We start from the raw sequence: 22,854 nt of genomic DNA, 5'->3' as shown, positions 1-22,854 counted from the left end.
CCACTCTGCCACCCCAGTTCAGACATGGCCATATGCAAATCAGTCTGACCCTGTGCCTCATGGGAACAGTCCAGCCCGAACTGCCAAGCCATTCCTTCCCTGGACCGGAAACAAGCTTCCGAGGACCGGTTTCTGGCATTACAGCCTTCTTCAGCCCGCCTTGCTTGAATCCAGTGGCAAAGTGAGCAAGGGACTCACGTCTGAGCATACCCTGCCACACTTGTGGCGGCCAAAGCGGTACAAAAGGGGGTGGTGATGGACGGAGCATCTGAACCAATAAAACACTCACACCCAGTCAAAAGATCTGGGTTTAATCCATCACCGTTCTTTAGCCCACTCTGCCACCCCAGTTCAGACATGGCCATATGCAAATCAGTCTGACCCTGTGCCTCATGGGAACAGTCCAGCCCGAACTGCCAAGCCATGCCTTCCCTGGACCGAAAACAAGCTTCCGAGGACCGGTTTCTGGCATTACAGCCTTCTTCAGCCCGGCTTGCTTGAATCCAGTGGCAAAGTGAGCAAGGGACTCACGTCTGAGCATTACCTGCCACACTTGTGGCGTCCAAAGCGGTACAAAAGGGCGTGGGGATGGACGGAGCATCTGAACCAATCAAACACTCACACCCAGTCAAAAGATCTGGGTTTAATCCATCACCGTTCTTTAGCCCACTCTGCCACCCCAGTTCAGACATGGCCATATGCAAATCAGTCTGACCCTGTGCCTCATGGGAACAGTCCAGCCCGAACTGCCAAGCCATGCCTTCCCTGGACCGGAAACAAGCTTCCGAGGACCGGTTTCTGGCATTACAGCCTTCTTCAGCCCGGCTTGCTTGAATCCAGTGGCAAAGTGAGCAAGGGGCTCACGTCTGAGCATACCCTACCACACTTGTGGCGGCCAAAGCGGTACAAAAGGGGGTGGTGATGGACGGAGCATCTGAACCAATCAAACACTCACACCCAGTCAAAAAGTCTGGGTTTAATCCATCACCGTTATTTAGCCCACTCTGCCACCCCAGTTCAGACATGGTCATATGCAAATCAGTCTGACCCTGTGCCTCATGGGAACAGTCCAGCCCGAACTGCCAAGCCATGCCTTCCCTGGACCGGAAACAAGCTTCCGAGGACCGGTTTCTGGCATTACAGCCTTCTTCAGCCCGGCTTGCTTGAATCCAGTGGCAAAGTGAGCAAGGGACGCACGTCTGAGCATACCCTGCCACACTTGTGGTGGCCAAAGCGGTACAAAAGGGGGTGGTGATGGATGGAGCATCTGAACCAATCAAACACTCACACCCAGTCAAAAGATCTGGGTTTAATCTAAGCATGGGCGGATCTAGCGGATCTCGCGTACGCGAATTTGCGAATTTACGGATTCGCAATACGCAAAATCCGCGAACTCTCGCGGATTAGCGGATTTTTAAGTTTTTTGTGTTGGCGAGCGTTCGCGAGGATTTGTGGACCATTTCGCAATTGCGAACTTACTTTTCGGCTCGCAACGGCCGCGACTATGTTGTTTCTACGTCTGGTTTATCATCACAAGTTCACAGCACCCTCTGTTTCACCACTGCCACCCACTGGTACACCCATGCCACCCTCTGGTACATCCTCACTGCCACCCATTAGGTTTGTTTATCACTGTAGATTATGGGGGTGAAAAAAAGCAAGCACCCCTTCCCTGCTTCAACTGCCATGAATTAATTTGGGGTTGATTAATGTGTCACTTATTTTTAAACTTCCAGTCTGGCTGGCACCTGCTCCCTTCCTTATCTGTAATTTGCTTTCTGTTGCAGTGAAAGCAAGCACACCTGCCCTTCTTCAACTGCCATGAATTAATTAGGGGGTGATTAATGTGTCAGTAATTTTGAAACTTCCAGTCTGGCTGGCACCTGCTTCCTTCCTTATCTGTAATTTGCTTTCTGTTGCAGTGCAATTTTTTTTCACAGGACCTTTATGGTCTACTTGTAGCTATTCTATGAGCCTGCTGTTTGGGTCATAGCAGGGTCATGGAATAGTTGCAAATAGGCAACTGAACTCTGGAGGGGCCCCTCAGGAAGCACTAGAGTGAATGGTTACTAATGTTAAGTTTGAACTTTTGCACCTGCTGATTGCTTTCAGTTTAGCAAAAATTGTTTTTCTGCAATTTCGCACGATTTGCGGGGCGCGAATCCGTGCGAGATCGATTTCGGAAGCCGCGAATGCGTGCGAATACACTATTTTTTTTTTGCGGCGTGTATGTTCGCGTGATTTTTTGCGTGTTCGCAAGGTGCTTGTAGCGATACCTTTGCGAAGTTACCCTAGCGGTCGTACACGGGCGCGGCCATCTTGTTTGCGTGACGTAATTCCGTTTCCAGCCGCTATGTGTAATCTCGCAAAGTGTGCTGCTCGCTAGTACAATTTCGCGAGTGATCGCGAGGAAAATCTCGCGCGAACTTACCCACGCGGTCGTGAATGGGCGCGGCCATCTTGTTTCTCATTCATTGCTATGGTTCTGGGCATGCTTTCTGTATCCTCTCTGAATCTCTGCCGTCCTTTGCTTGTTTGAAGTTTATTTGATCTATTTTACTTATTATCTATCCCTCTATTTTTCTAGCTCTATATTTTTGTGTTTTCTGCTACTTTTTGTTAATTTTAAACTGCTTTTTTAAACTCTTTTCTTTTCTTCTTCCCTATTCTATTTCTTCTTTATTATTTAACTCATTTCTGCCCAGACCATGGTAAAGGCAGCCGGGAAGCACCCTGAGAAGTGGAAGGGTCCCGCACCCCGTGCCCGGCTCCCGTGCGGGCGTTTGAGCTGGGAGCTAGTGATGCCACGGGAGATCTTTTGCACGGAGGAGGTCGCCGCACTCATCTTCCACGTCCAGCGCCGCCTCCCCAAGACCATCCTGGGAGGCGGCAAGATCGCAACCGGCTATGGCATCCGGGAGCGCCGGAAGCGGTGGGAGAAGGTGTGCCGGGCCATGTTTAAGCTCTCTGGGGTCCAGCGCACCTATAACCAGGCCACCCACCGCTGGACGGATGTCATGGACCAGGAACGGGACTTGCTGGACGCGCTCGGCGTAGAGGTCCCCGGGCTTGGTAAGTAGTAGTAGCTATTTCTAGCTATTTCATCACTATTCTGTTTTATCCGGCTCTGTTATTTGCAAATCTTTGTTCTTTACCAAGAGCAATAATGCTGCCGATTACATTGTAGGTAAATTATATTTCAAAATCTTCTATGCATTTCAGGTGCACTGCTCTCCTTCTCAGTAGCCTTGCTTGCTACTATGCTTATTTGTTTTGTATTTTGTGTTCATTTCATTGGCCTGAGAAATTATGTATGAGTGTAGTGTAAAGAACTGCGTAATGCTAGACACTAAGGGTCATATTTTCAATTACCGGCGCATCCCTGCAAAGTAGCAGGGATGCGGCAGTAATTGTGCGCCATGCCACCACCACCCATTGGCCCAAAACGTCACAGAAGCCTTACGCATCTGTGCCGTAAAGGCGGCGCATTGCTGGAGTTGCGTGCCAACGATGGCGCAGCTCCAGCAATGCTCTGGGGTGCCCTATCTCCCCAATGCTGCATCAAGCCGTACGTCGGCTTCAAGCAGGCGCAGGGTTTGAGTCACGCATCATTGTCCTAAAAGTGACTGATTGACATCTTGTAGATTTCCCTCAGCCACTTTTAGGATTCGTTCCTGCGCAGGAACGCCCTCCCTTGCGCCGGAACGCCCCCTGATGGCGCAGGGCTTTACAACGTGATGCATCTCCCATATGCGTTTTTTTTAAATATATACGCCGCACCATGGCGACTCTTTTGTTCTGCCGCTGCGTCACAAAAGTCACGCAACAATGGAGGAAAATGAGCCGCAAGGGACTTCTAAATCAGCCCCAACAGACTGAAGTCCAGTCCTTCCTTTAGACACATGGCTATAAGAAGAAATAGTGGTGGTGGTCGGTGGATTGATAGTTTGAGTATTCACTGATCTGCAAGCAGGATGGACTTTGTCTGTCACTTCGCGTGCTGCGGACTGCTGCCTGCCAGGCCTAGGCAAACCTTTTTAGTAGTCTGTTTAGTGAGTTACATAGGAACTTTCAAAGTCAACGGTCCGCAAATCAGGCAATACGAATAACGTTGTATACCACATGAGATAGGTCAATATATCCAGTGGAATAGTTGTCTATCTATTTGCTATTTTTCCAAAATATGTTGTTATTGTTCTTTTGAAATGTTTGATTTGGTTGACAAATCTCATCCATGTTTTCTGGTCTTTCTTTCTTTCATGTTGTACATCAGCTCCCCCCAAGGGCAAGAGGACACAGGAGGAGGAGGAGGAGGGTGCTGTTCAGGAGGATGCAGGCCAGGATCGGGCAGGCGAGGGCTCCTTTGCTGGTCCCAGTAAGTTTTAATTTTAATATAGAGTACCTATTTTTTCCTAGCGTTCCTCATTCGATTTTTTCAAAATCGTCTTTGATCTTCTTGTAGACTGGATCTAAATTCTTATCCTGCCTCGACTATGACTCCCTGTGGTATTACTAGATTATTCTTATTAGTCTGTCTGTGTAGCTAACTAAGATTGCACATTTGGCAATTCCATTGGACTCCCATTCTAGTCAGCAATAGCTCTATGCACTGAGTGCAGTCCTCTGGGATTGTCCATAATGTCTTTTCAAGTCTTCTAAATGTTTATGCTTTGACAATTGCCAACAATAAAAAGGTGAATGACCACCAAGAAAGAATAAGATACTACTTTACTTTTGGTTTGGATAGGAGGACAATCCATTCTACTACTGTTGCAGGGACAAATCTGCACAAACCGAACTATGAACACTAAATAGTGCATTGTTTATCAATTATAATAGGCACAGGTAGACTTTCTTTCCACATACCTCAGTGATATCAGACTTTGAAGAACCCCCAATCTCCTTAATGACTAGATAGTGTGGCAGAGTCATTTAGCTCCCAAAGTCACCGATGATTGATCCCCAATGATCATTAGATTATCCAACGCAGGACAAGAGTACGGAGTCAGAGTCAAGAAGTGCCAGAGGCACTCATGCTTGTAAAAATTCCAAAACCTTTAGCTCATCCACTCTAGTCTGGAGGACCAAAAACCACAGAGTCTATTTAAGTTTAAAAGCTTTATTAAAAGTAAACACATTTATTAAAATCAAATTTGTCATAAAAGTAAACGTTTAACTGAAAATGGAAAAGTGCTTAGTGCTAACGATTAATTGGACACATTTCTTGTGGAAAAAGGGACATTTTTACTTTAGAGTAGACAGTTACAAATTATTACATTGTATTTCGTTTTTTTAACATTTGTTTATTCTCCTAGACCAAATATTATATAGTAGTGAGTGGTGTATTCTAACATTCTTAAATGTACTTTGTAGGGGGAACATCTGGTGGTGGGGCCAGCGCGGAGGTGGTGGTGTTGGGCGAGGACTCTGGGGAGGAGGCGGTGCAAGTGCCGGACGTTCCTGTGAGGGTTCGCACGGTGGTGGCGGGAAGAGGTAAGCTATATATTCCTTACTTATTGAGATTGAAGACTGCATAGTGTGCTTTCTGCACGGGTGTATTATAAATCAACCAGGTAGTAGCCTCCTCTAAATGTACTTCGACTTAGCTGTGAAGTTTTTGGTGAGAAGAATCCCAATAAGATCTTAGATGTACTTGATGGATGGGATGAACGAAAAGCAAAAGAAGGGTGTAAGTAAGTGTGGAAGGACGAGAAATTTTATGATGGCTGGCAAAGAAGAATGATATGTGTTTGCTTGGCCCCCGAGGTGGCTGGGAAGGAAAGAATATGGTATGGTGCATGGCTGGGTCAATGATGAAGCAAGGATGGGTGGAAGGACAACAGCCTGGATGGGTGAAACAGAAACTGTATGTGTGCATATACTTTGAATGGATGGATGCCTGAAGCATGGTATTATCTCTTAGATAGCACATGTGTATCTAGAGAGAGTAGATGGTCACTGGATGAACTAAGTGTTACCTTGAAGAGCATGTAACACCGCACCCGCACGTCCGTTCCAGTGTAGGGAAGGCAAGGAAAATAAATTGTAAATTTGTCCAATACTACCATGAATAGTAGCAGTAGTTTGTATTGCAACTGCAAGCACAGCACATATCCGGTTATTACGGTGGACACTCCGTACCTCTCTTAATAACTTTAGTTTAGTAGTAGTACGTCATTCATGTGTGGGTGTATCACTGTTCACTCAATAATAAGCAAAGCACCTAAATGCATCCCATATGTCATCAAATACATCCCATGTGAAGTGATAGATAATCAAATAATTTAGCTTCTTCATTTTCCTTTTCTAGTACTCATTTGCACTGTAGGGTGAAAGGTAAATTAATTAGGCAGTAGCCCTTGTAACAGAGTATTCTCAGTGCCACCCGTAATAGAAAAGTAATAGCTTCACCACCTGCATGTACTGGACCGGTACGTTAACGTAAGTCTGTCTCACTCATCATGGTGTGCGTCTGTTTTTCTCGGGTGCAAGTTCACTGCGCTGGCATTCTGCCGGCTTGCATAAGATAACGTACCAATTTTCCTAAACAAGAGAGAAGAAGAAGAATAAGACTGGTGTACTGCCATAGTCGACTGTAATGGAAGTCCATAGTGGTCGTAGAATTTGTTCATTAAACTCCCACTAATGTTAGAGCAAGGATGCAGAAGTGGGAGGTTAGATAGATACTGTCCTCAATAGTTATGTACTGTGCTTTCAATTTGCTACTTGTACTGTGACACAACTTTCGGCTCAATCACTTTGTGTTATTAATGTTAAGGAGCATTGGTTACAGACTATGTCTTTCTTTCTTCATATAGTTGCTCCTTCCAAATCGACATCACGGAGGGAGCAGGCTCGAATGGCCCGGCAACGGAGGCTGGATGCCACTGTCGCCGAATATCGGCGGCTGGTGGCCCTGGTGGAGGAGGACACGCAGTCAACCGGTGGAACCACAACATCCTCCACTGGGACAGCTGCATCCTCCTCCGTGCCCCCACGGGCTGCCAGCCAGCGCAGTGCTCCAGCGGTACGGAGCCGGGCTAACAAAGCCAACCGCCACCGCCAAGCAGCAAAAAGACCAGCTGCCCCCCACAGGAGTTGCAAGGCACGCCAGCGCCGCCTAGGAGTCAGAATGTCCTACCTGGAGCAGGAGGTCCTTAGGTACAAGAACTTGGTGGAGGGCCTCCGCTTCGACCATGCCACCCTCCGCAAGGAGTATGATGCCCTGGCCGCAAAATTCACCAGCACCCTCCAGTAGTGGAGTGTCCCTTGCCCTTTTTTTAGAGACTTTTGGGGGGTGGGATTTGGGAGTTGGGTTCTTTTTGGGACTTTTCAAAGACAATCGTTGGGGTTAGGGAGGGTCTTGAGGGAGATTATTTTGTTAGGGCTACATAAATATACTTTTTTAAACTTTATCTGTCCATACCTGTTTTTTTAATGCTTTTCAGTCTGGTGGGTGGGGGTTTAACAGTAAGTTTGTTTTCCTGAAGAGTCCTAGGACTTTAGTAGTACTACCGTCAATCTCTCGTCTAGTCCTAATACTCCATTATACTACCTCCCACCAAACGCTTATCTTACCTGTAATTTGTGTTAGAAATTCGGGCTAGGCCCAGGGCTGGCTCCACGGGAAATGGGGATTAAGGTTGGCAATCCTGGGCGGATGAAATTTCCTCGTTGCGGTGGTACTAGTGGTGTGACACAGTGGCAGTTGCATGCCTATGGAAAAAAAGAAAACGAAACCTGGTTTGTCCTTACTGTAGCATTACAACGGTTACGGTACGATAGAGAATATAGCAGGTGACAGTACACTAGAACAGTGCCACAATGTAGCCTAACAAATGGTAAAGTATTGCAAGTATAACTAGTACTTGCGTTGAATTTATTTGACATTGGCTCCTACTACTACAAGAAATAGTACTGAAGCTGAGTAAGTCTAGAATATATCCTCGTATTCCTTCACCAGCCTGTTGCTATGACCTTATCCTCCCCAGCAAGTGTGTGGAATTATTGATGTCATTTAGTCAGACATCAAGCAAAACCACACAGCCCGGGGGAAGAGGGTTAGGGTTTGGAAAATGGATGGGACTGGGGGTTTCTTTTTGGGTAGGTTTTGTTGAGAGAAGAAAAAAAAAGCACAGCATGGACAAACAATAATTGAAGATAAAGAAATCTTTGGGTAGAAACTAAAGCTAACCACATGCAGTCACACTCATAGAAGAAAACAATGGATACTGTATCTGTATTCTGTATGTTGTTGGAGTTGTCCTGTTGAATTTGGTAAGTAAGTTACATGCAGCAAACAATTCCTCTTATTAGCGGCACTCCTCCATTCCAGCTGACGCTTCGTCCATCAATGTTGGTGACCAGTGACCACTGACAGAAGACACCCTGTCCACTGCCTGCCTGGCGGATGTTGACTGAAACCCGGCCTGTAATTATTGAACGGAAAACAGGAAGTGCTATTACAATACCACTGATAAATAAATATAAGGTATGTACGCTGTGTGGTGCAAAAAGTCACACTTTGATTTTCCTAATAGACAGTACAATATTTTTGAAATTGCGTAATCTGTCTGAGTCACCTTTTTAAGGATAAATAAGTATGGCCAAATTAATTTAGCGGATCTTTCCCCTCAAGCTAGGTGTACTGTAAACTGTGTTTTAGAACAAAATTAGACCTTCCCAGCAATGCTCCCACCAAGACCCTTACTAAAGCCAGTCGCAAAAATGTAGAAGACCCCCAATCAGATCTCAAACAACGAGGCCTAGCAGAAAAATGGTGACAAAACGTACTTTGAAAGTAAAAGTAGGCCCAAATACACCCTTACCCACCGTGGATTGTATTCAAACCACTTGCAAGCAAGCAAAAGTATCCATAGCCAGCATCGCTCCAAGAGTGCTCTAAGACCCCAGAACTCAGTTGCAAAAATCTAGAACACCCCGAAACACATGCAATCCTGCTGCTAGGGCTAACCCTAACGAACCCTAAGTTACAAAAAGTGCCAAAAGGCTTTTCCTTATGGATTTTGTCCAAACCACTTCTATCCGGTATTAGACCTTCCCAGGAATGCCCCAAGAGACCCGCCAACCCACCCGCAAAAAAGCACGTGACAACACCCCCAAACAGCCAAAAAGCAAAATCTCATACTTACAATATCTCTCGGCCTTCGGTCCAAACGCGCTGTGCAGCTAGGTCATCATCATAACTCCTGTTTTCCACCACGGATTTCCTGAAAAGCAAATGCAATCAAGATTAGACTGTCGCAGCAGTGCTTCGACAGAGACCCCGCAACCCACCCACAAACACCAGGAAGCCCCCCAAACAGGCCCCCGAAAACGCTACATTGAGCAAGATGTCAGAAGAAATAGCAAAAAAAAGGCTTTTCCTTATGGATTTTGTCCAAACCACTTCTATCCGGTATTAGACCTTCCCAGGAATGCCCCAAGAGACCCGCCAACCCACCCGCAAAAAAGCACGCGACAACACCCCCAAACAGCCAAAAAGCAAAATCTCATACTTACAATATCTCTCTGCCTTCGGTCCAAACACGCTGTGCAGCTAGGTCATCATCATAACTCCTGTTTTCCACCACGGATTTCCTGAAAAGCAAATGCAATCAAGATTAGACTGTCGCAGCAGTGCTTCGACAGAGACCCCGCAACCCACCCACAAACACCAGAAAGCCCCCCAAACAGGCCCCCGAAAACGCTACATTGAACAAGATGTCAGAAGAAATAGCAAAAAAAAGGCTTTTCCTTATGGATTTTGTCCAAACCACTTCTATCCGGTATTAGACCTTCCCAGGAATGCCCCAAGAGACCCGCCAACCCACCCGCAAAAAAGCACGTGACAACACCCCCAAACAGCCAAAAAGCAAAATCTCATACTTACAATATCTCTCGGCCTTTGGTCCAAACGCGCTGTGCAGCTAGGTCATCATCATAACTCCTGTTTTCCACCATGGATTTCCTGAAAAGCAAATGCAATCAAGATTAGACTGTTGCAGCAGTGCTTCGACAGAGACCCCGCAACCCACCCACAAACACCAGGAAGCCCCCCAAACAGGCCCCCGAAAACGCTACATTGAGCAAGATGTCAGAAGAAATAGCAAAAAAAAGGCTTTTCCTTATGGATTTTGTCCAAACCACTTCTATCCGGTATTAGACCTTCCCAGGAATGCCCCAAGAGACCCGCCAACCCACCCGCAAAAAAGCACGCGACAACACCCCCAAACAGCCAAAAAGCAAAATCTCATACTTACAATATCTCTCGGCCTTCGGTCCAAACCCGCTGTGCAGCTAGGTCATCATCATAACTCCTGTTTTCCACCACGGATTTCCTGAAAAGCAAATGCAATCAAGATTAGACTGTCGCAGCAGTGCTCCCAGACCCCAAAACTCACCCACAAACACCCGGAACCCCGCCAAAGAGCACCTCAAAGGCAAGCAAGTCGTCAAAAACGGCAAGAAATGTCCGCCTCATATTTGGTCCAAAACACTTTTATCCGTTATTAGAGCTTCACAGCAATGGGCCCAGAGCCGTCAACTCACCCGCAAAGAAGTAGAACACCCCCACAAGTGCTGAGTCTTTCTTCATTGGGCGTAATCCAGCCCTCTGCTTTGAGAGAAATAGGAGGAGGAGGAAAGAGGAGCATGTTCTTCTGAACTTGTGAACCTGAGGAATGTAGACTGCGGCACCTTCAAATCAATAAGCAAACAAGGGAAGACAGTTCTGCTGATGGGCTTGTTTTTGGGATTAGGTGATTAAAGTATGAATTAAATTAACTGTGCAAAACAAAGAAAGACAGACACACAGGAATAAAAGTGAATAAGGACGAAAAAGAAAGTTATTGATTCATTGTCTCATTTTCAGGGCTCGGTGTCAGGGAATAAGAAGAAGATTTCGTCATCATACTCCGCGAATTCAGGCAGGATGAGGTCAGCGTCACCGAACAGAGAACAAATCCCCTCATCTACGTTGCCGTCCTCCTCGTCTTCATGCGGCGTGCTTTCTCGTACTTTGTAATCTGGTGGTATGAGGTGCTGATTCATCTTGATCATTGTTAGCCTCTCCACATTTTTGGGCGAGAGGCGGCTCCGTTTGGGAGTTACAATGCCACCAGCAGCACTGAAAACACGTTCAGAAGACACACTTGCGAGTGGGCAAGACAAATAGTTTATAGCCAGGTTGGAGAGCTGTGGCCACAATTGTTTTTTCCCATGCCAATACTGCAATGGCTCATCATTAAGAAAGACCTCTGTTGAGTCATTCAGATAGTCCTGCACCATCGAGTCAAGGTCCTCAACGGTTCCTCCACTTTGCTTACTTTTTGCTGTGCCTGTGACCTTTTTTCGAGAACCATACCCAAGCAAAGTTAGCCAATCCTCTTCAGCAGCCACTGTTACTCTTGTGTGTGGTGCAGATGATCCGGTTGCCGGTGTCTTTAACGGCTGAGAGGTGACTTGTGCCACAGCCGTAGGTGCAGAAGTGGATTCTTTTGACTGGGGATGGCCTGCTGATGCTGATGCTGAGGTACTGCCTTCTCCTTCAATATCCTGCCGTTCTTTTTCAAACCTCTTGGCTGACCAGGCTCGCCAACGTTTGTACTTTTTAACATCTTCATCAGCAAAAGGAAAGAATGCTTGGCCTGCCAGCGCCTTTTTGTAGCGTGGATCCAGAATAGTAGCACAAATGTAATGCTGTTCTGAGTTGATCTTTTTAAGACGTTCATCACCACGTAGGCGCTCTAATAAATTCTCCGACAAAAGAAAAGGGTCTTTGTTTTTTTCATCTTTTTCTAACTGAGAAGACACCGCCTTCAGTTGGTGCTCCAGCATGCACAACAATGGGATAGCTTTTCCCAAATTACAGTCCTCCTGGCTGACTGCACGCGTGAAGAACTCAAAAGGACAAAGCATGTCTGTCAGGCTTTTAACTATGTCCCATTGCGCCGCACCCATCCGCAGGTCCTTCTGAGCTGTACCCTCTTTTAAGAAATAGTGATCGAGTACCGTATACTGCTCATACAGACGCTCAAGCATGTAGAAGGTTGAGTTCCAACGTGTTGCCACCTGCTGGATGAGTGCTTTCACTGGCATTCGACGTTCAAGTAGCAGGCTCCTCAGATGCTTCCGGGCCTTAAAAGAATGGCTGAAATGGTTGCACATTTTGCGGCAGGTGGCCATTACCTCGCACGCTGGACTGTCTTTATCACTCAAGAATTTTTGAACTACCAGGTTGATACAGTGCGCCAAACACGGCACTCTGAAATAGTCACCCAGCGCCATGGCCTTAACTACATTGGTGCCATTATCCGTGGAAACATAACCAATCTGGCGTTTTTTTGGGGACAGCCAGTGAAAGACCTTTTTGTTAAACTCGTCCAAAATGTTTTGTGATGTGTGACTTTTCTCCAAGCCAAACATGGCTAGTGTTGCATGTTTACGAGCAGCTTTAAAAACTTGGTCCGGGTCAACACCTGCGTTTAGCTTTGCTTTAACACCTGAAAAAGAGACCCAGTGTGCAGTGATGCACATGTAATCAGCGCCTGCGCCACTGGTCCACATGTCTGTTGTCAGATGTATTGTGTGAACAGCACTCTTCTGCAAAGCTGCCCCAATCGCCTCCAGCACATCTTCATGTAGTGCTGGAACCGCAACTCTGGCAAAATAGAACCGGCTAGGAACCTTCCATTTAGGGCAGAGCGTTGCCACTAATTCTAGAAAACCTACCGCTTCTACAAAAGAAAAAGGGAGAAGGTCCACAGCTAGCATTTTAGCCAGCTTAGTGTTATACAGACGCGTCAGTGGGTGGTTGCGTTCATATGGCGCCTCTGAAGAAAACATGGTTCTAATGTTGCCCTGGACCAAGCATTTACGGGATGATAATGACTTCGTTGACCCAATTATGCTCGCTGGTGAACTTTTGCGCGTTGGTGTCTCACTCGCTCCAACACTCTTAGTGTGCCTCACGTGGGGTGTGCTGCTGACAGGGGTACTGGGTGTAAGTGAAGTGTTTGACACGTCTTCTTCCTCCTCGTCATCATCAGATGCAACATCAACGTTTTCTTGACTTCCAATTCGGGCTTCCTTGATCGCATTTAGGTGCGCAAACCATAGGACAGTGTGCTGTCTCTCAAGATGACCTCTATGGCCTCCGGTACCATAGTTGGTACCTGACTTACCACGACTAACTGCAAGCTTACAAAGGGTACAAATGGCGAACTTTTCCCTTTTTGGGCAAACAGTAAAGAAGTCCCAAACTGGGGACTTGAAGTGTCTCTGGGGCCTGGAGGAGGCGGCGATACTGGTGGTGGTGGTCATGCTGCTAATGCCAGATAAAGTGGAGGATCTGGATTGCCGAACTTTTGTACGTTGTGCACTTTCACTGCCACTAATTAAGGTCGAGGTGGATGGAGGTCCCTTCTTGTGAGAAAGAAATATGGAAGCGGTACGAGTTGGTGTACTTAACTCCAATGATTGTGGTGTTTCCACTGCCTCCTCGTCGACAACATCATCATCATCACGCTCAGCAGCTTTTCGGGCTAGGGTCAAAATGTCTGTTTGCTGCATGCCCGCTGGGGCTGCAGTGACCTTTATGATGACTGGGTCGTTGTTGTCAGAGTCTTCATCAGCAGCAGTATCCGCCACTTCTTGTTGAGCCTCATCATCACACTCCATAACTCTGAGACTTTGGACGAGCTTCCTTTTACGCTTAACTACCTTTGTCAGATCATGTGCCTCACTCTCAGACGGCAGTGGTGCTGGTTCCCAATTTTGATCCGTATCATCAGAAGGAGGTGTGCTTGAAGAAGATGTAGACACCACCCTTGATCTCTTCCTTGCTAGGGGTGTGGAAGACAATGAATGATCATCAGGAGGAGTGTCTTCCTCAAATGATACCTCGCCTTGATTGTCGATTTCCTGATGTGCCCCTACTTCGGGAGGAACAACTATTGTGGGCACTTGTGACCCTCCATGCACCTCTGCTTGCGCATCTCCTTGCGCTGCCTCTCCTTCCACATGTACTTGGGCTTGTACTTGCACATGTGGTTTTTGTTACGGCTGTGGTTGTTCAACACTCGTCAGATGAGTTACAACAACCTGGTTGATTGAGGGACATTGCTGCTACTTTCTTGCGATGAGCCAACATCACTGGTCGATGGTGATTGAACAACTAGACTAAGTGCCTCTGCAGCACTGAAGGGCTTGGACTTAAGTTGGCGTGGTGGTGGTGGTGGCACTGAGCCCAATGGAGCGGGGGTGCTGCTCCCAGCTTGGTCCCCAGCAGATCCCGCTGCTGCTGCAGGCATACTTTTTTTTTTACTCCCAAAAAAAGGGGCGGCCGGCACACCAGTCTCCTTGGTAACTTGCTTCTTCTGCTCCTTACTGGCAACTTTCTTGCTACAGGAGCTACGGGTAACTTTTTTTGGGGCCATCTTCTTCAGAACAGCAGGCAGCAGTTGCACGAGTTGCAGAGTTGTCTGTGTCCAGACGTGACGTCGCATGACGTTATGCTGCACACACACACACCGCTGTAGGACTTCTTCCTGGCACTGGTGGTTCTCTAGAGTCTTGTGCACCTAAAAGCAATGGAAGACAGAGGAACATCAGTTCAGTTATACACCCCAAAAAATGGAAAAACACAGAAAAATAAGCACAATCCCATGCCATCCATGATGTTTACATTCAAGACACCACACAGAAAGACTAGGCCCATGCAACACTCACTACCCCTGGGGATAATGGATGAAAAGTAGGCTAAATAAGTGCAGGCCTCAGACACTGCCTCTCTTCAAAATGGCCCCTTGCACCCCAAGCACATGTTGCCTGTACCAGCCAGCACTCAAGATGGCCACCACCACCACCCACATGGCCAGTCCACATCAACAGTACACCCCAAAAAAACAGAAAAACACCCAAAAATCACCACAATCCAATGCCATCCAGGATGTTTACATTAAAGAGAGTGAGACCCCACAGGCACACTCAGTCCATGCACCACTACCCCTGGGCAAAAGGCCACACCAGCAGCCCCAAAAAAACGACTAAAAACACAACAAACAGCACAATCCCAGCCCATCCATGGCCTCAATGGTGTTTAAATTCAAGAGGACACCCCACAGAAAGACTAGGCCCATGCAACACTCACCACCCCTGGGCAAAGGGCCCCACCAGCAGCCCCAAAAAACAACAAAAACAACACAATTCAGTACAATCCTAGCCCATCCATGCCCTCAATGGTGTTTAAATTCAAGAAGACACCCCACAGAAAGACTAGGCCCATGCAACACTCACTACCCCTGGGGATAATGGATGAAAAGTAGGCTAAATAAGTGCAGGCCTCAGACACTGCCTCTCTTCAAAATGGCCCCTTGCACCCCAAGCACATGTGGCCTGTACCAGCCAGCACTCAAGATGGCCACCGCCACCACCCACATGGCCAGTCCACATCAACAGTACACCCCAAAAAAACAGAAAAACACCCAAAAATCACCACAATCCAATGCCATCCAGGATGTTTACCTTAAAGAGAGTGAGACCCCACAGGCACACTCAGTCCATGCACCACTACCCCTGGGCAAAAGGCCACACCAGCAGCCCCAAAAAAACGACAAAAAACACAAAAAACAGTACAATCCCAGCCCATCCATGGCCTCAATGGTGTTTAAATTCAAGAGGACACCCCACAGACAGACTGGGCCCATGCAACACTCACCACCCCTGGGCAAAGGGCCCCACCAGCAGCCCCAAAAAACGACAAAAACAACAAAATTCAGCACAATCCTAGCCCATCCATGCCCTCAATGGTGTTTAAATTCAAGAAGACACCCCACAGAAAGACTAGGCCCATGCAACACTCACTACCCCTGGGGATAATGGATGAAAAGTAGGCAAAATAAGTGCAGGCCTCAGACACTGCCTCTCTTCAAAATGTCCCCTTGCACCCCAAGCACATGTTGCCTGTACCAGCCAGCACTCAAGATGGCCACCACCACCACCCACATGGCCAGTCCACGTCAACAGTACACCCCAAAAAAACAGAAAAACACCCAAAAATCACCACAATCCAATGCCATCCAGGATGTTTACATTAAAGAGAGTGAGACCACACCACAGGCACACTCAGTTCAAGCACCACTACCCCTGGGCAAAAGGCCACACCAGCAGCCCCAAAAAAATGACAAAAACACAAAAATCAGCACAATCCCAGCCCATCCATGGTCTCAATGGTGTTTACATTCAAGAAGACACCCCACAGAAAGACTAGGCCCATGCAACACTCACCACCCCTGGGCAAAGGGCCCCACCAGCAGCCCCAAAAAAACGACAAAAACAACAAAAATCAGCACAATCCCAGCCCATCCATGGCCTCAATGGTGTTTAAATTCAACAAAACAGTTGTATCATGCACCCATAACCAACACTGGTCCTACTGGATACTGTGGCTACCCACAATATATTTTATTTAATGTTCTGAAAAAGTTCCAAAATTGTAGTTGCAGCAACTGTAATGCCCCAAACAAACTTACTTGTGAAAGTTGATTTCTAATCCAAAAGTGATCCAAAGAAAGTCAAAAAGGCCTCACATCCAAATATCCAGCAGCACCCACAAAAATAATCCTTCCAGGTCAAGGTCCAAATGAAAGTGACCAGCACATGAAGAAAGCACTGGGAGGAGCCTGCTGGACAGGAACAGGAAGTTGGAGACTGTGGGGCACTTCCTTCCCCCCCCCCCCAAAAATGGACTCCTTGCAAAAAAAAAGGCCATGCAAATGTCAACCTGAGGAGTGATTCTGATAAAAATCATCATTTTCTGAAGGTTTATCCTGTTTGCTGGTGGATTTCTTGTGCAGAATTGCTAAATCTCTATTTCGCGAGTGCGAGATTGTTCCTTTCCCCCGCAACTACGTGTTCGCAATTGCGAACTCTCACGAGGCGTGCTGTGCAAGGTGGCAAGCCGCGATTACGTATTTGCGGGCGCCAAACTCCCGCGGGATCCCGCAGCAAGATCCAAAATGGCGCAGCACTCGCAAAATATGATCGAGAAGAACAACTCGCCAAACGCTGAATGACGGAAAGTGAACGCCGTGCACCACGCCGCGCGCCGCAATATTGTATCACCAAGCAAAAAAACCGCTGCGAGCGAATTCACGGATTTTCGACAAATTTGCGAGAGTTCGCGGATTGCGAATTTGCTGAAAATCTGAAAAATCCGCGAGCGGAACGGATTTTACGCCCATGCTTAGTTTAATCCATCATCGTTCTTTAGCCCACTCTGCCACCCCAGTTCAGACATGGCCATATGCAAATCAGTCTGACCCTGTGCCTCATGGGAACAGCCCAGCCCAAACTTCCAAGCCATGCCTTCCCTGGATCGGAAACAAGCTTCCGAGGACCGGTTTCTGGCATTACAGCCTTCTTCAGCCCGGCTTGCTTGAATCCAGTGGCAAAGTGAGCAAGGGACTCACGTCTGAGCATACCATGCCACACTTGTGGCGGCCAAAGCGGTACAAAAGGGCGTGGTGATGGACGGAGCATCTGAACCAATCAAACACTCACACCCAGTCAAAAGATCTGGGTTTAATCCATCACCGTTCTTTAGCCCACTCTGCCACCCCAGTTCAGACATGGCCATATGCAAATCAGTCTGACCCTGTGCCTCATGGGAACAGTCCAGCCGGATCTGCCAAGCAATGCCTTCCCTGGACCGGAAACAAGCTTCAGAGGACCGGTTTCTGGCATTACAGCCTTCTTCAGCCCGGCTTGCTTGAATCCAGTGGCAAAGTGAGCAAGGGACTCACGTCTGAGCATACCCTGCCACAGTTGTGGCGGCCAAAGCGGTACAAAAGGGGGTGGTGATGGACGGAGCATCTGAACCAATCAAACACTCACACCCAGTCAAAAGATCTGGGTTTAATCCATCACCGTTCTTTAGCCCACTCTGCCACCCCAGTTCAGACATGGCCATATGCAAATCAGTCTGACCCTGTGCCTCATGGGAACAGTCCAGCCCGAACTGCCAAGCCATGCCTTCCCTGGACCGAAAACAAGCTTCCGAGGACCGGTTTCCGGCATTACAGCCTTCTCCAGCCCGGCTTGCTTGAATCCAGTGGCAAAGTGAGCAAGGGACTTACGTTTGAGCATACCCTGCCACACATGTGGCGGCCAAAGCGGTACAAAAGGGGGTGGTGATGGACGGAGCATCTGAACCGATCAAACACTCACACCCAGTCAAAAGATCTTGGTTTAATCCATCACCGTTCTTTAGCCCACTCTGCCACCCCAGTTCAGACATGGCCATATGCAAATCAGTCTGACCCTGTGCCTCATGGGAACAGTCCAGCCCGAACTGCCAAGCCATGCCTTCCCTGGACCGGAAACAAGCTTCCGAGGACCGGTTTCCGGCATTACAGCCTTCTTCAGCCCGGCTTGCTTGAATCCAGTGGCAAAGTGAGCAAGGGACTCACGTTTGAGCATACCCTGCCACCCTTGTGGCGGCCAAAGCGGTACAAAAGGGGGTGGTGATGGACGGAGCATCTGAAGCGATCAAACACTCACACCCAGTCAAAAGATCTGGGTTTAATCCATCACCGTTCTTTATCCCACTCTGCCACCCCAGTTCAGACATGGCCATATGCAAATCAGTCTGACCCTGTGCCTCATGGGAACAGTCCAGCCCGAACTGCCAAGCCATGCCTTCCCTGGACCGGAAACAAGCTTCCGAGGACCGGTTTCCGGCATTACAGCCTTCTTCAGCCCGGCTTGCTTGAATCCAGTGGCAAAGTGAGCAAGGGACTCACGTCTGAGCATACCCTGCCACACTTGTGGCGGCCAAAGCGGTACAAAAGGGGGTGGTGATGGACGGAGCATCTGAACCAATCAAACACTCACACCCAGTCAAAAGATCTGGGTTTAATCCATCACCGTTCTTAAGCCCACTCTGCCACCCCAGTTCAGACAAGGCCATATGCAAATCAGTCTGACCCTGTGCCTCATGGGAACAGTCCAGCCCGAACTGCCAAGCCATGCCTTCCCTGGACCGGAAAATAGCTTCCGAGGACCGGTTTCTGGCATTACAGCCTTCTTCAGCCCGGCTTGCTTGAATCCAGTGGCAAAGCGAGCAAGGTGCATGGCTGGGTCAATGATGAAGCAAGGATGGGTGGAAGGACAACAGCCTGGGTGGGTGAAACAGAAACTGTATGTGTGCATATACCTTGAATGGATGGATGCCTGAAGCATGGTATTATCTCTTAGATAGCACATGTGTATCTAGAGAGAGTAGATGGTCACTGGATGAACTAAGTGTTACCTTGAAGAGCATGTAACACCGCACCCGCACGTCCGTTCCAGTGTAGGGAAAGCAAGGAAAATAAATTGTAAATTTGTCCAATACTACCATGAATAGTAGCAGTAGTTTGTATTGCAACTGCAAGCACAGCACATATCCGGTTATTACGGTGGACACTCTGTACCTCTCTTAATAACTTTAGTTTAGTAGTAGTACGTCATTCATGTGTGGGTGTATCACTGTTCACTCAATAATAAGCAAAGCACCTAAATGCATCCCATATGTCATCAAATACATCCCATGTGAAGTGATAGATAATCAAATTATTTAGCTTCTTCATTTTCCTTTTCTAGTACTCATTTGCACTGTAGGGTGAAAGGTAAATTAATTAGGCAGTAGCCCTTGTAACAGAGTATTCTCAGTGCCACCCGTAATAGAAAAGTAATAGCTTCACCACCTGCATGTACTGGACCGGTACGTTAATGCAAGTCTGTCTCACTCATCATGGTGTGCGTCTGTTTTTCTCGGGTGCAAGTTCACTGCGCTGGCATTCTGCCAGCTTGCATAAGATAACGTACCAATTTTCCTAAACAAGAGAGAAGAAGAAGAATAAGACTGGTGTACTGTCATAGTCGACTGTAATGGAAGTCCATAGTGGTCGTAGAATTTGTTCATTAAACTCCCACTAATGTTAGAGCAAGGATGCAGAAGTGGGAGGTTAGATAGATACTGTCCTCAATAGTTATGTACTGTGCTTTCAATTTGCTACTTGTACTGTGACACAACTTTCGGCTCAATCACTTTGTGTTATTAATGTTAAGGAGCATTGGTTACAGACTATGTCTTTCTTTCTTCATATAGTTGCTCCTTCCAAATCGACATCACCGAGGGAGCAGGCTCGAATGGCCCGGCAACGGAGGCTGGATGCCACTGTCGCCGAATATCGGCGGCTGGTGGCCCTGGAGGAGGAGGACACGCAGTCAACCGGTGGAACCACAACATCCTCCACTGGGACAGCTGCATCCTCCTCCATGCCCCCACGGGCTGCCAGCCAGCGCAGTGCTCCAGCGGTACGGAGCCGGGCTAACAAAGCCAACCGCCACCGCCAAGCAGCAAAAAGACCAGCTGCCCCCCACAGGAGTTGCAAGGCACGCCAGCGCCGCCTAGGAGTCAGAATGTCCTACCTGGAGCAGGAGGTCCTTAGGTACAAGAACTTGGTGGAGGGCCTCCGCTTCGACCATGCCACCGTCCGCAAGGAGTATGATGCCCTGGCCGCAAAATTCACCAGCACCCTCCAGTAGTGGAGTGTCCCTTGCCCTTTTTTTAGAGACTTTTGGGGGGTGGGATTTGGGAGTTGGGTTCTTTTTGGGACTTTTCAAAGACAATCGTTGGGGTTAGGGAGGGTCTTGAGGGAGATTATTTTGTTAGGGCTACATAAATATACTTTTTTAAACTTTATCTGACCATACCTGTTTTTTTAATGCTTTTCAGTCTGGTGGGTGGGGGTTTAACAGTAAGTTTGTTTTCCTGAAGAGTCCTAGGACTTTAGTAGTACTACCGTCAATCTCTCGTCTAGTCCTAATACTCCATTATACTACCTCCCACCAAACGCTTATCTTACCTGTAATTTGTGTTAGAAATTCGGGCTAGGCCCAGGGCTGGCTCCACGGGAAATGGGGATTAAGGTTGGCAATCCTGGGCGGATGAAATTTCCTCGTTGCGGTGGTACTAGTGGTGTGACACAGTTATTGTTATTTGTTATTGTTATTGTTATTTTAATTTTATACCGCGCCTAATCACCTGCAGGTCTCTAAGCGCCCGGAAAGATGGTACAGGACAATAACATAACAGGGTCAGAACAAAAGATCGCATTGGATTAAGCCATGCTCAGGCTTCTCCTGAACAGTAGCGTTTTCAGACTCTTTCGAAATTTTAGGAGGTTTCCTTCCTCACGTAGCCCTTCCAGTGGCAGTTGCATGCCTATGGAAAAAAAGAAAACGAAACCTGGTTTGTCCTTACTGTAGCATTACAACGGTTACGGTACGATAGAGAATATAGCAGGTGACAGTACACTAGAACAGTGCCACAATGTAGCCTAACAAATGGTAAAGTATTGCAAGTATAACTAGTACTTGCGTTGAATTTATTTGACATTGGCTCCTACTACTACAAGAAATAGTACTGAAGCTGAGTAAGTCTAGAATATATCCTCGTATTCCTTCACCAGCCTGTTGCTATGACCTTATCCTCCCCAGCAAGTGTGTGGAATTATTGATGTCATTTAGTCAGACATCAAGCAAAACCACACAGCCCGGGGGAAGAGGGTTAGGGTTTGGAAAATGGATGGGACTGGGGGTTTCTTTTTGGGTAGGTTTTGTTGAGAGAAGAAAAAAAAAGCACAGCATGGACAAACAATAATTGAAGATAAAGAAATCTTTGGGTACAAACTAAAGCTAACCACATGCAGTCACACTCATAGAAGAAAACAATGGATACTGTATCTGTATTCTGTATGTTGTTGGAGTTGTCCTTTTGAATTTGGTAAGTAAGTTGCATGCAGCAAACAATTCCTCTTATTAGCGGCACTCCTCCATTCCAGCTGACGCTTCGTCCATCAATGTTGGTGACCAGTGACCACTGACAGAAGACACCCTGTCCACTGCCTGCCTGGCGGATGTTGACTGAAACCCGGCCTGTAATTATTGAACGGAAAACAGGAAGTGCTATTACAATACCACTGATAAATAAATATAAGGTATGTATGCTGTGTGGTGCAAAAAGTCACACTTTGATTTTCCTAATAGACAGTACAATATTTTTGAAATTGCGTAATCTGTCTGAGTCACCTTTTTAAGGATAAATAAGTATGGCCAAATTAATTTAGCGGATCTTTCCCCTCAAGCTAGGTGTACTGTAAACTGTGTTTTAGAACAAAATTAGACCTTCCCAGCAATGCTCCCACCAAGACCCTTACTAAAGCCAGTCGCAAAAATGTAGAAGACCCCCAATCGGATCTCAAAAAACGAGGCCTAGCAGAAAAATGGTGACAAAACGTACTTTGAAAGTAAAAGTAGGCCCAAATACACCCTTACCCACCGTGGATTGTATTCAAACCACTTGCAAGCAAGCAAAAGTATCCATAGCCAGCATCGCTCCAAGAGTGCTCTAAGACCCCAGAACTCAGTTGCAAAAATCTAGAACACCCCGAAACACATGCAATCCTGCTGCTAGAGCTAACCCTAACGAACCCTAAGTTACAAAAAGTGCCAAAAGGCTTTTCCTTATGGATTTTGTCCAAACCACTTCTATCCGGTATTAGACCTTCCCAGGAATGCCCCAAGAGACCCGCCAACCCACCCGCAAAAAAGCACGTGACAACACCCCCAAACAGCCAAAAAGCAAAATCTCATACTTACAATATCTCTCGGCCTTCGGTCCAAACGCGCTGTGCAGCTAGGTCATCATCATAACTCCTTTTTTCCACCACGGATTTCCTGAAAAGCAAATTCAATCAAGATTAGACTGTCCCGCAACCCACCCACAAACACCAGGAAGCCCCCCAA

At 47.3% G+C, this 22,854-nt stretch overlaps 1 long non-coding RNA gene across 2 annotated transcripts in view; it reads left to right on the top strand.

The window, feature by feature from the left end:
- LOC144785153 (uncharacterized) overlaps positions 1-20,602 on the top strand; it is a 169,590-nt gene extending 148,988 nt beyond the window's left edge. For both annotated transcript variants that reach the window (XR_013601785.1, XR_013601784.1), the window contains 2 exons: positions 8,336-8,491; positions 20,153-20,602. This is a non-coding gene — a long non-coding RNA (uncharacterized LOC144785153). The remainder of the gene's footprint in view (positions 1-8,335; positions 8,492-20,152) is intronic.
- Positions 20,603-22,854: the final 2,252 nt, after the last annotated feature.

This window comes from Lissotriton helveticus, chromosome 10, assembly GCF_964261635.1.
Source record: "Lissotriton helveticus chromosome 10, aLisHel1.1, whole genome shotgun sequence".
NCBI lineage: Eukaryota > Metazoa > Chordata > Amphibia > Caudata > Salamandridae > Lissotriton > Lissotriton helveticus.
This window is presented reverse-complemented; position numbering and strand designations above follow the sequence as displayed.